At 43.9% G+C, this 14,439-nt stretch overlaps 1 protein-coding gene across 9 annotated transcripts in view; it reads left to right on the forward strand.

Moving 5' to 3' along the window:
* LIN52 (lin-52 DREAM MuvB core complex component) overlaps positions 1–14,439 on the forward strand; it is a 146,311-nt gene that overhangs the window by 3,984 nt on the left and 127,888 nt on the right. The gene's annotated exons all lie outside the window — the stretch shown is intronic.

The following is a 14,439-nucleotide window of genomic DNA, read 5'->3' on the forward strand; positions in this document are numbered from 1 at the left end:
TATGTTGTGTTTTATACAGTTTCCTCCATAGCCTTGTTTGCTGTAAAGCAATGAATAAAGAAATTCCCATCTAACTTTATGCTCCCTACTTTTGCAGGAATACCTAGTCATAGCAGAAGAAAGCTAATTAGCATTCTAGAGAAGTATATCTACAGGCTAGTGCGGGGAGCAAGGAGGTGGCATTCCTGACTTTGACCTTGGAGAAAAGACATTTCATATTCTTTCTCTGTCAGGATAACAGGGATACTTTTAAGATGCATACCCGACTGCATTCTGTTCTTGGATATTTCTACCACCTGTTACTTCTGGGTCAGCTCCTTTCTAACCTCCACTGCTGATGGAGTTCCTGTTAACTTCCACTTCCCCTAGGGTCTTGGCTATCTGATTTTATTTCCTTTAGTCAAATATATTTTTTTAAGCCGTAGCTTTTTATTTGTACACTTTTTTACATCAGGACTCTTCTCACCCCATCCTGCTCCCCCAGGCTACCACTTGGCTAAGTCTGGGGACTTTCATGGGCTGATGTTGCTTCTAAAACACAGTATGTAGCATACACCCCCTAGGCACTTTATATTTGCTCCTTTTCCTAACCCAAGGGTGGGCAATATACAGCCTGCGGGCTGGATCCAGCCCACCAGACCGTTCTGTCTGACCCACAGGGGTCCTAAAACATTTAGAAAATTAATATTCATCCGCCCCTGGCTGCCTGTCAAAGATGACGAGCCAGGGGCAGTAGGACCCAGGGGGAGCTGCTGGCAGGATCAAGCAGCTTCAGAAGCGAGGCCTGGCCGGCCTTGCCCTGCTTACCCCCAGCCAGATGTCCTGTGTGGAGCAGAGGCTTCTGGCCTGGGGCTGTGGGGCTGTTCCTGCCTCTCTGTGCCAGAGTGAAGTTCAGATAAGAAGGTGGGGGGAGGTAGGGGAGGACTGTGGGTGATTGCCCCTGTCCTCAAGATCAAGCCAAGCCAGTGCTGCAGCCGGGAGCCATGTGATGCCGGAGCAGCCAGTTTGGGGTGGAGAGGAGCAGCGGCAGCCACAGGCAGGAAAGTTGTGAAAGCAGCAGTAGGTGGGGTGGGGGGAGGCGCAGAGAGCGCGCACGTGGAAGCGCAGCTCTTGTCAGTGTGCCAGGGCCAGTGGGGCCCAGAGTGGGGCAACAGGAGCACAGGGCCCAGTCTGGAAGGGACTCTGGAGCCAGACCAGCTTCCCTTCTCCCTGGTGGCTCAGCCTAGCCTGGATCCATAGAGCCCCTGCTGGCCCGCATTCTGTGTTCCTGTCACCAGCACTGGCCCTGGTGTACCGCATGGGCTATGCGCTCCTGCCCGTGTGCCCAGTGGGGCCCAGAGTGGGGCAACAGGAGCACAGGGCCCAGTCTGGAAGGGACTCTGGAGCCGGACCAGCTTCCCTTCTCCCTGGTGGCTCAGCCTAGCCTGGATCCATAGAGCCCTTGCTGGCCCGCATCCTGTGTTCCTGCCACCAGCACTGGCCCTGGTGCACCGCATGGGCTATGCGTTCCTGCCCGTGTGCCCGCTGCGCTCCCACCCATGTGCCCACTGGCTCCTGTTCACCTGTGCTGCAGCCATTTGCCCGTCACTGCCACCACTCCCCTCCACCCTCTGCTGGTTGCTCTGGCACCATGTGGTTCCCAGCTGCAGTGCCAGGCTGTAGAGCACAGTGGGAGCTGACTGGACCCTGCGATTCTTGGCTGGCCACGTGCAGTGCCAGCTGGGCCAGTCCAACTCCTGCTGTGTCCTGCGGTCTCTGCTGTGCAGCTGGGACCTGGTGCCAGAGCAGCGAGTGGGTTTGAGGGATGGGGGCAGAAGGGCAGGGGTATCAGACACTGGGGGCAGGGAAGTGGCAGTGAGCAGCAGCATGGGGCCGCACCAGTGCGCTGTGGGAATGTGCTGTTGGCCCTACCTATTCCATGGCCTCAATGGTTAGGATGCTTGCTAGGAAATGGCAGTTCAAATGACCTTTTGCAGAAGGTGACCCAGAACCTGGGTCTCTTACTCCTTGGGCAAATGCCCTAACAGCCAGGCTTTTGAGTTAATCTGGGAGGGCTGTCATTTGTTGGTTTTCTGCAATTTATATGAAATTACATTCTTTCCTACAGCATGAAATGACACGTATGTAAATACTACATACCTGTCTTTGGTCACATTGTTACCTCAAGTTGCAGATGGATTTGGGCCTAACAGTTCATCATGTATTAAAAACAGTCTATGTTCACACCAGTCCTCAAGTACTTTAGAATCAATAACGTTCTGTCAGTCACCTCCATTTTTTCTTTGTTCTCAACAGTGTGTGTTTGTTTGTTTGTTTGTTTGTTTGTTTAAGACTACGCGGAAACAAGGTTTGTACGAGTATATTTAGGTTCACAACCTTTGTATTCCAGGGAACTGAAATATTGAGTAATGGACCTATTATTGATACCGGTACAAATACGAAAACCAAAAATTTGTTAAGGGTTTGTTTCTTTCCTTTTCCCCCCATCTTTGGAACCTGGTAGAGAATACTAGACCTGATGGATGGCCTTTTTGGTATGACAGTTCTTATCTTGAGAAATGTGAGCTTTCTTTTAAAGAAAGTTAATATTATAGTTATTTGGGTTGTAAAGCAAACATTCTGTCTTTGTAAAGAGTTGCCTTGCTGAGATTACACTTACTTACATGTTAAATGACCCATTTAAGTGAGATGTTAATGAACTCTAACTCATAACCAATGAACAGAACTTGTTTATAGCACAGTCTTGTGTGGCCCCTTAACCCTGAAATGACTTCATAGGAAGCCAAGAACGAAGCCTTTGGGTGTTTGTTCTTTCCCCTTCCTTTGGCCTTAACTTGTTTTGGTAGTTTGACAACGGATAACTCATTTGACTGAAGTTTACAAGTGAAGTGGGTTCTTTGCTCAGTCTGGGAGGGGCCAAAAAGCAATTCTAATCATGTTCCTGGCAATCTTTTTGTCTTAAGACAACACAAACAAAAGATTTGAAATAACTTTGTGTAGTTTAAGTTTAACTTGGCTGTTGAATCAAAAGGTTTGCTACCCAAACCAGCCCACATCCTGTAGATGGCAGCATGAGACTTAGTATGAAAAACACTTGGTTTTATAGACAAAAAGTCTTGGAAATTGAGAACTACTATATTCTGGCAGCTGCTCCATTGATTTAAGGCTAGGAGGGACCACTGATAATCTAGTCCAACCTCTGCATAGCACGGGCCTGAACTTCTCTGAACTAGTTTTTACTTCAGTAAGAGCAGTTCTATCTTTTTAATTCTGGCTTAAATTGTGAGGAATAGGGACTCTACCACAGACCTTGGTAATTTGTTCTAATAATTAATTACCTTCACTGATTTAAAAGTTAATGCCTTAATTTTTTTAGTTTAGTAGTTGAAGCAAATTATTCAGCCACTGGATCTCACTATCTGCTAAATCTCTTTTCCCCATGGTAGATGCTCAAACTGAACCAGTGCCCCTTTAACCTTTTTGTTAAGCTAAATAATTTGAGCGACTTGAGTCTTTTCCATGGTGGGTTTTTTTCCCTTCCAGTCTTACTATGTATGGTCTTATCATTCTAATAGCTTTAATCTGAACCTTCTTCAGTTTTATCTATGCTGCTTCAATTGTGAATGTCAAGACTAGACATAGTATTTCAATAGTGTGATAAGCCAACTTTCCTTCTTACCATTTAGTAAAAACATTGCAGTAGGAGCTCATATTCTGTCAGTCATCTTTATTCAATCACTCCTTCCAGGTATCTCCCCATCCTCAAGTATGACCTGTTTTCTGTTCTTCATTGAATGTAAAATCAGACAGCTTTATTAAAGCAAAATCTGCTTGCATTTAGTTTGCTGTGTGCTCTAGATCTGCTTCTCAAAGTGGTGGTCCGTGGACGAGCCACCAGTTGCCAGTCTACAGCGAGTTGCCAGGAAAGAAAGAAAGAAATATATTTTCAGAAGCATAACGTTGATATGCCATAGCACCGCAGTTTGTATGTTCCAACACTCCAGGTGATGTCATGTCATACGAGGTGAGGAAAGAGAAAGAAATAGCCGGTCGCACATTTGTGTAGTGCTGTTACACGCAGTTGCTGCCACCAGCTAAACTGGGCACTGGTCCCTGGCCCATTGGGAAAAAAAAAATTGCCCGTCCGCCACATCAGATAGTTTGAGAAGCACTGCTCTAGATAACTACAAGGCCTTGCTAGGAAAAACACCTTCTTGATCATAGCTTTCACTTTGGTTTACCTTGATTTTTTTTCTTTTGATAATTTGAACAGATCAAAACTGGCTGTGTGTACCCAGTTAACTTTGGATCAGCCTAGTTTTATTAATCAAAATATGCAAGTCAAGTGCCTCACAGAATTTTTATATAGCAGTAGTGCCTTTTCATCAAAGCTCAATCTCATCAAAGAACTGAGTAGCTTGATGGGATTTAGTTTCATAAACCCATGTTGACTGCCATTAAGTTTATTTCCCTCCTTTTTGAGCCCTGTACCCATTATTTCATCAAGTATTGCTGGATCAATAGGAATCTTAACTGCCTATTTTTGCCTTACCATGCTAGCCAGATATTTTTCTTTTTGTCTTTTTTTTTGCTTCCCGTATCAAATTTCAAGTCCAAATTAAATTGACTATTAATTTTTAATTTTTTTTTTTTAATAGCTGACTTCTGTATCCTTTTTGTTGGTTAAACTTGGCACACAAAACACATACTGAAAATAAATGACAGCTTGTTGTTATGTTTTTCCCCTTTTATTAATGCTGTCCTGGCTATGCTGGCCAATCTGTTTCCTAAAGATTAGTTCCTTTTCTGTAGTTCAGGCCCCCAAACTGTAAAGCCCCCTTTGCGCAGAAAGTGACCCTTTGTTTCTCAAACAAAAACATCCTTGACTTATACCACTTACTTTGGCAGAGATTTGATTCAACGTTCTCTCTCACTTGTGGGACAGAAAGGATCTTTGATAAGATCAATTGGATGTTCTTCAGTATCCTTCTAAGATTGTATAACGCAGTATTAGAACTAAAATGCATCACTCCTAATGGATTCTTGACCACCTACTTGCGACACCACTAAAACTAGTGAGGTGTCTGGTCTGCTTCTGGACAGACAGCACACCACCCTGTTCATCTGTCCTTGAAACACATTCTTTCTGTTATTTGTAGTACAGTAGAACCTGCTTTATCACAGCTGTTTTTATATGTTGGTAGTGTCATACTCTTCTGTAGGTCAGTGTACCCAGAGTGATTGGTGCTGGTGTGGTTTCCAGCCTGGCTTGCTGCCTGGCTTCAAGCTCCTCTCCCTTGCTTCTGGACTCTGGGTCCTTCCCCCTCATAGTTATCTTACCTGCCACGACTTGATGTTATAGTTTCATAGGGAGGCCTCACCCAGGAGGCAAATGTGGGCTTTGGGGTAAGTCCTTGTCTGAACCCAGACCCTTCCTGGCTTTGGCTCTCTTTTTTTTTTTTTTTTTAAATCTGGCTGGGGCCTGCTGCACAGGGTCCACTGTATGAGGGCCCTAGGTTCTTGGGCTTCAACTCTAGCCCCTTGTGGGCTCTGGGCCACTTGATCCCTAAGCATACCCCTTGCAGACATGGGTTACACTTCCCAGTCTTTGCTATCACATGTGTAGTCCTCTGACATGCCACAGATTTCCCTCTGAACATATTTGGAGTCCTGCTCATACTCAGCACTCCATGGTTCTGGGCCCCAGGAGCGCTTTGAGCTGGGTGCCTCTGTCACAATCAAGCATGAGCATCTGCTCTCAAAACAAAGCTCACGAAACACAAACTCCCATGTTGGGGTTAATCTTACCCCATAGCAGCACCCATGCAAAATGTTTGAGGCACTTACCTTGTGTTGCTTGTGATGCAGGTTTCTTCTGCCCTTCTGTGGCACAAAGTCCTTTCTCCTAGGCAGTCCAGACTGGCTTGTCCCTGGAGCTCTGTCTCCTGGGCTTTTGAGCTTCTCCCGGGTTATCTAACCCTCTACTTCTACCCCAGGCTAGCCCATCACTGCCTATATCTGGGGCAGGTGGTCATCTTAGTTGAGGTCCCTTTTTGCCATTAAGTTTGTTCAAGGGGCTGGGCTGGCCATTGGGCCCTGGGCTCCCCCCTCCTTGCAGTAATGGAGCAGGGGCTTCATTAGAGTCTGTCATTGGTAGTGTTTCCCAGAAGTGGACCACAGTGGCTCAGCTTTGGTCTGAAATAGGCTGATACTAGGACCCTGCTCCATGGCTCTCCATCCCATGGTCCAGCATAGTTAAGCTCTGGGCTGCCCACCTGTGGCATGGCACTGCAGAATATGGTGAAAGCACAGCCTCTGCCCCTGCCCCACTGAGCACTACTGAACAGTACAGCTCAGCCTGTGGGCCATAAGTTGCTAACTGCTGCTGTAGGACAAATGTTTGCTGTCAAAATTTTGGCTAATTATTGCCATATCTGATTTTTAGTATATCTTTAATTTGTTGCATAAGCCAAAATTAAAAAAAAAAAGAGAAATTGAGAAGTGCACAAAAAGATTTCAGAAAACGTTTTTGCAGTCTGGCACATGATTACACGTACCTTCTTTGTCCTTAATTTAAGAATACTTAATTCTCTGGAGGCATACTTCATGTTTCCTGTCATTAATAGCCATATTTAGATCAGTGACTTAAGTTTGGTCTCCCACCAATAGTGGTTTAAGTGACTGGGGAGGGAAGGTTAGTGCCCAAATCTAGGATAATTTTGAGAGAGGGTTTGGGAGATCAGTCCTCCCCCTCCCTCTCAGCTGCATCCCCTCCAATTCCTTAAGTCTGGCAGATTCTGCTGTCACTTTTCACACAGATCTGGGGCTCAGATCATGGCTCTGATTTATTCAAGAGTAAAATCTCAGCATAGGTGCCCTTCAGATGCAGATTAGAGTACATGTGCCCAGAAAATATCCAAGAGTCTCTAACTAGCTAGTATTTACATGACATGGGTGATTCAAGGAGATCTGATGTGACCAGTGAACCTGAGCTTAAATTCTCCCATTGACAAAAATCCAGAAACGAATATCAAGAAGCTCTTTCCTTTTGGAGGAAAGGTACTGAGTACAGCAGAGTTAAGGGGCCCCCAACTTGTAAGGAGGCAGCTAGAGGGGTCAGAGCCCCAAAATTCTGGCTCATAACTTTTTAAATCCCTGATACATGATGCTTGAAGAAGAACCCCTTGCTCAGATGCCCTTAATTTAGGATAACTAATACTATCCTACATCCCCAAAGCCAGACCAGATTTAATGGCAAGCTGAGTAAGCATGTGAATTCTATAACTGACCTTTAAAGCAGAGGCTTAACCGTCTCTGAGCTAGGTGTTTGGAAAAGACATGAGATATCTTTGGGCAAACTTAACTAGGTGTTTAAATAAACTTTTTTGACAGCAAATGTAATCAAATTGCTATAGTACCTAATTTTCCCCTATGATCATGGACATATATAAATGCATAGAAAGACATCATTTTGTTTACCAGCATTTTTACACTATGAGAGCAAGTGCAAGACATGCAAGTGACAAACGGGGGAAAAAGGAGAATAACAATGCACAACAGAAATCTGTAGATAACAAAACTTGGACGGACAGAAGATTTGAAGAGTCTGTTTGCCCTGTGGTTTTCTGCCATTTCCAAAGATTGCTTATGTATGCTTGTGTTGCAGTTAAATTTACATACCTGATTCACAGCCTGGCTGCCTGTGACTACACTGTGTGCTTTGTGAGGAAATATCCCACCATTGCACTGGCAGTGGGACAACTCTGGCATAATAACTGGTATGGGGGGGAAAAAAGATAAATTAAAAGTTGGGAATTCTTGCGTCTCGTCTTTTTTTAAAGGTAAGTAGGTTCACATGAGAATGAATAGTTTATTTGTTTTGCTGGTACTCTAGTATTTATAAGAATGTTCTAGAGCAGACGTGTCAAACATCTGGCCTGCAGAGGTAGGTTATCTGGCCCATGGGGCTGCTTTCTGGGCACATAACCCACCACAGGGTCTAGTGGGTAGGGCTGCTTGAAGCCCCATGGTCTGGTTTAGGCCTACTAATTCACATGAACTGACATTTCTGCTGTAGAGCAAATAGTACTTGGCAAGACTTTGGAGAAGAAAAGTAAAAGTCTTCGCTGGCTTCCGTTGCTCTCGAGTCATCTTTCCCCTTCTTAAGATGGTAAGCTGAATTACCATATTTACTTGCATACTACATGCACCTTTTCCCTAAAAATTAGTGTTCCAAAATTTGGGTGCATGTCTTAAGCAGGGAAGCTTGATTTTTCTGCCTAGAATAGAAGCATAGACGTATTAACATCTATGGAGTAGGGGCAGCTCCAAGGTGGGGATGGGATGCAGTTATACTCTGCTTTGAGTTTTACTCTACCCAAAGTTTAAAACGGCCTGGTAGAACCAGTGGCATTTTTATTCAAGCAGAGCTGAGGGAATCCATTATCTTGATGGCTTATTAGACTCTGTTATTTGCTTCACAGATGTTTAATGACCTTCTCTCCTTTTTAATGGTCTTGATGTTTCACTAATTTAACTTGTCCTTTCTTCAGCGATTTTTGCTGTCTTTTAGCTCCTAGTCTCTCTCCTCCTATTTCACAGTCCTTCAGACTGTTTTTAGCATTTTTCTAAGTCCTTGATGTGCCCATGGAGTCCAGTTTTCAGTAGCAGCTATAGTTGGTTGAGCAGCTAAGAGCTGCTGACAGTTCATCTGTGAAAACATTAAAATTGGTAGATTTCGCCTGAGCAGGAAAGGGAGAATGAATGAACTGAGAACTAGTCTCTGTCCCTATTCTATGTAGCCATAACTCTAGAAACTACCCCCCCCCCCCAATTCTGGTCTCCCCAAAACAAGGTACATGTCTTACTGGGGATGTGTGTTATGTGAGAAAATATGGTATTCTTAATTGGGCAAGACTGAACACACAAAAAGGACTGTCAAACTTGTTATAATTGCCCAGAAAATGGACCTGGATCTCAGGTGGACAATTACAATGTTATCTATGCAATAGGCCGTGATGATCTAGAAAGCTAGAAATTTGCAGTGAGCTTTCTAAACAACGAGACAGTATTCCCAAAGCAGAATATGAACTGTTTGATCCATAGCCTGCCTTGCTATGCAGTCATTTTAGGAAGGTCCCTGTTCATCCTGAAAATGTTGTATCTTTCCCTAAGTCAAAGCTTCCTTTAGAATTAACTATACCCTCACATGGGATCCCTTGCCTTTCATTGTAATTGGATAATTGGAAGGGGAAGGAGCGGCACAGTTTACTCATTTCTCCTCTCCCTATGAGATAAATCATCCAGATGAACATCCAGGGCCACCTCTTCATTGTTTTGATGTTAGGTGCTGTCTGTGGTGAGAGAGTCTTGCAGTTAACTGAAACGCAATTTCAGGTATAATTATCAATTTAGTTCCATTTTATATGATGGCTGGATTCTACCAGGCTGCTCCCAGCATGGATTAACGTCAATTTCTAGTCTAGCAGTTCCCAACATAACCAAGGGGTAAATTCACTGCATTATTGTTTTTTTTTTTTTCTTCCATCGCTCCCGCATATACTAGGCATAAACCTAGTGCTTGAACTGTAGTGGACTGTGGTCTTTCACCTTAATGATTTTAGTAAATAGAAGTAGTGCTGCCCCTCAGTTGTTCCCCATGAAACTCTTAATCTGGATTAAAATATATAGGGTGTCTAGACATTAATTTGAAATGCTTGTATAAGATGTTGACTTGAGATAGGAGGAAAACCATGTACACTCTTAAGTTCTTCTTTCTTAGGCTACAGCCTTTTCTAGGAGCATTCATATAGCGCATATAAGAGCTAATGTTACAAGTAATACAAGCATAGTATTGAAAACTAAACAACAAAAACCCAGTAGACATGCCTGAACAGTTATAACTGGCATAGAAAGGTTTGGTGCAAATTGGCTGAACTGAATGATGGTTTCCAAGGATAGACTCTATCGCTTAAAAATATGTGTACTCAACATAACTGCTGCTTTGGTTAATGCCATTGAAGCAGCTTTTAATTCATTTATTTATTTATTTTTATGGGTGCACACCTGTGTTTTCCAACTCATGGCTTCTTTTTAGAAGCACATACAGTGATTCTGCTAACAAATGTTAGAGAAAATATTCTGCATGTTTGTTTGTTTGTTTGTTTGTTTTGTTCATTAGAGGGGCTTCTTCTAACATTTGACCACCTTCCTGATTCCTTTTTTTTTTTTGTTTTTTTGTTTTCAACTGATCTCTGAGATGTAGCCCAATGTTCTGATGAATTACCAGTAACCTTCCATCCTATTGTGTGTGGCAGAGGTTGCCAGATAGTGGCATTGCACACAGTCTCACAGGTTCTTTCCTTGGACCACGCGGGCACAATCTATCTACCTTGTGGTGAGAAGGAGTGGGAGTTTGCCATGGCATAGCTGTTCTATAGCAACTGCTCAGATAAATGATCTCACCTTGAGTTTGATGAAAGCTAAGCTACTATGGGCTAACATTCATCTACTGCAGCACAAGTTTTGGGTGCCTCACTTTAAGAGGAATGTGAATAACCTGGAAAGGGTTCAGGGAAGGGCTACTTGTATGGTTGAGGGCCTGTGGGTAAGATCCTATAAAGACAGTTTGAGGGACCTGAATCTCTTCAGCCTCCGCAAGAAAAGGCTGAGAGATGATCTCATGGCCATCTACAAACTCAATGGCAGGGTCAGCAGGGAATAGGAGATACTCTCTTTACCAGGGCACCCCTCAGGGTTACTAGAAACAATGGCCATAAACTGAAGGAGAGTAGATTTAGATTGGACATCAAGGAATAAATTCTTTATGGTGAGGGTTGCCAAAACATGCAATGGGCTTCCAAGGGAGGTGTTCAAATGGAGATTAGACAAGCACCTGGCTGGGGTTGCTTGACCCCAGTCCTCTTTCCTACCCAGAGCAGGGGGTCAGACTCGATCTAATTAGGTCCCTTCTGACCCTAGAAATCTATGAATCTGTAATCTATGAATCTAAGAGCATGCACCTGGGTAGTTGGCACGAAACAGCTCTTGCATGGTAAATGCTCAACTGCTACTTGTCTGAAGTGACTAGTTTGTGCACTCACAGGAAGGCTAGCTTTGGCTTGCACAATAATATAATCTCAAAGACTACTCTGCTATTGGTTCTCTCATTTGTGGAGCTATAGCAGACAGAAGTTATCTTATTCCAGCTTTAAGTAGAATAATTCTGCAAGCCATTAAGTTTTTGGGTGGAGTTCCCTGAGGCGTACCAGCAGGGGGGTGGAGGACATCTACCCTTTGTCACAGAAGGCATTGCCTACAGGATTGTTTGTACATGTCTAAATAAAACAGCTTGTTCCAAGAATGTACTTGGATTCTGTACTTGAATTTGTTTCAAATAGGAAGCCTGCATGTAAAGCCCTGTCTCATGCCTTTCTGCTTCTCAGCAGCCTGACAACCTTGTCCTGCATAACTTTACCTGCTTCTAAAATGTATCCAATATTAGATTTTCAATAAAATTGATACTTAACTGAGGAACTTGATGCTGTATGGTATTTTCAAGACCAAAACTTATTAACACCCAAAACGTTACACTTGTGTAGGGCTAATAGGGAAAATCTACTCGGCTAGACTTTTTTGAGTTTATAAAAACAGCTGCTACTTCAGCTTAGGAAAGCTGCTTTTGAGGAGCAGGTGATTTTCCTGTACTTCTGTTAGGGCATGGTGAGACCAACTATGTCAAGTTAAAGAGATGGGGCAGGGGTAGTAGAGACTTCCACGCATCAGCTGTTCCACAGTAACCTTTATTTGGGCTTGGCTGCCTCAGTTTAGCTTCCAGTTATTGCAGGATAGGAGTGGGCACATAAAACTAATGAACTAGAGAGAGACAGTACGTGCTACTCCCTGCCCTCCCCCAAGCTGAGTGGTGTTTTTCTGTTTGTACCTTCCGAAGCAGCTTGGAGAAATGATGTTGGGAAAATTGGAATAAATGCTCCAGAACAAGCCTAGAAAATGAGGCTACTAATGCCTGTGTCCCACCATCTTATGCAAGGGAAGTATGTAGTGAAGAATCCAGTATCTTTATGGTACAAGGGGTTTTGGGGGAAATAGAGTATTACCTGATCTGGAGTTAGGCTGGTTATTCACAAAAAGTGTTTTAATTTCTTAAACCAGTAATGAATGGGCATATTACAGTGTGACTATACCAATGGATTGGTCACATTTTCAGTGTCATATGAGTGCTTTGTGAGGTATAAAAATAATGGGATTAAATAGAGGGGGAGTCTTGCTTATCTTTACTCATTCCCATGTTTCCTACTGAACAGCTTTTCCCTCAGGTTCTCCCTTTAAGTGAAGATTATATATCGTCAGCCCCCACTCCTTTTTTGTGTCTAGAAAACAATAAGAGATGGTAGCATATGTCTCTGTCCAAAACCAATAGTTTTGGGGTCTGTTCTAAAAGGCAGGTTGCATCTTGAAAAAACTACTTCTTGTGGAATATTGGATTACTTCACTTTCTGATACAGAATAAAAGAAGGTTTCATTTTTTGTAAAAGGAAAAAACTAGAGGAATGGCACAGGATTTTGGTCTGGATGTATATCTGAAGAAGTTCCTTGATGCAGGTTATTGAAAAGGATCCCTGTTCTTAGTGTGTCATATGTAAATGTATGAGTCAGTAGGATATTGATTTTATGTCTTGACCAAAGTTGGCCCATCCTGTGGCATAGTGCTCCTATCATTGCATACCTTCATTGGGATTAATGCTGAATGAGAGGAAAGTGTGTCTTTTTCTGAGTTACCTTTCCTGTTCTAAACTACAGAGCCTTTTTATTACAGCCTTTTATGCTGTAATAGGGTCCACTAGACTAAAAGAGAAGAGTGTCACTTGTTGGTCACCACTCCTTGTATTTCACTTGCATTTCACTGCAGGTCTTTCTGTTAACTTTGGGTGTTTATAGAACCCCCCCCCTTGCTATGTTAACTGTGTGTGATCTCCCAAATAAGTGTGGAGTTGGCTCTAATAGGATGTGACCAAGGTGAATCAGTTGTGTGATCAGTGGAAGACCTAGTAATTCACCCTTCAACCATGGAAAATTGTGTAGTCCAACATCTACATATATACATTAGCCTGCCTGATGCTCATAAAGTGCTGTACTCTGACATGAATCCTGTCAAGATCCAAAATAAGGACTCTCACCCCCCCCCAAAATTTAATACTGTAAAACATAAGGCGATGATATACATGGATGTAATATAACTAACTGAGGTTGAGAAGTAGAGCATGCTAGAAGTTGGTGATATCACTCATTCCCTCTGCTATCCTGAAATCTAGAGACCAGGGTAGATCCAGATGGTGCAGTGGTACAGATGCACCTACTTTCAAGCCATGTTAGGGGAGCAATCGCTGAGGGCAGTCCCAGCACCACGTAGGAATTCCACCTCCCCCCAGCACCTTTTCTTTCCCTTCCCCTTCAGTAGCGCGGATCTTTGAAAACTCTTGGCGCTCTGGTGTAGTGCCCGAAGACTGGAAGAAGGCCAATGTGGTGCCTATCTTCAAGAAAGGGAGGAAAGTGGATCCGGCTAACTATAGGCCCATCAGCCTGACTTTTATCCTGGGGAAGATCTTAGAAAAGTTTATTAAAGAGGCCATCCTTAATGGACTGGCCAACGCCAACATCTTAAAGGATAGCCAGCATGGGTTTGTCGTGGGTAGGTCTTGCTTGACTAATCTCATTTCCTTCTATGACCAGGTGACCTATCACCTGGACAAGGGAGAAGAGATTGATGTCATATCTTGACTTCAAAAAGGCCTTCGATCTGATATCCCATGATCACCTCTTGGTGAAACTGGCCAGTTGTCACCTTGGGTCCACCACGATCCACTGGCTGGAAAATTGGTCCCGTGGTCGGACCCAGAGGGTAGTAATTGATGGAAGTCACTCATCATGGTGTCCTGTGACCAGTGGTGTCCCCCAAGGCTCTGTCCTTGGACCCGTACTGTTCAACATCTTCATTAATGATGTGGACACGAGTCAGAAGCGGACTGGCCAAGTTCGCCGATGACACCAAACTTTGGGGCAAAGCATCCACACCAGAAGACAGGCGGGTGATCCAGGCTGACCTGGACAGGCTCAGCGAGTGGGCGGACAAGAATCTGATGGTGTTCAACGCCGATAAATGCAAGGTTCTCCACCTTGGGAAGAAAAACCCGCAGCATCCTTATAGGCTTGGCAGTGCTACACTGGCTAGCACTATGGAAGAAAGAGACTTGGGGGTCATCATTGACCACAAGATGAACATGAGCCTGCAATGCGATGCTGCGGCTAGTAAAGCGACCAAAATGCTGGTTTGCATCCATAGATGCTTCTCAAGCAAATCCTGGGACGTCATTCTCCCCTTGTACTTGGCCTTGGTGAGGCCGCAGCTGGAGTACTGCATCC

This window comes from Alligator mississippiensis, chromosome 2 (assembly GCF_030867095.1).
Source record: "Alligator mississippiensis isolate rAllMis1 chromosome 2, rAllMis1, whole genome shotgun sequence".
NCBI lineage: Eukaryota > Metazoa > Chordata > Crocodylia > Alligatoridae > Alligator > Alligator mississippiensis.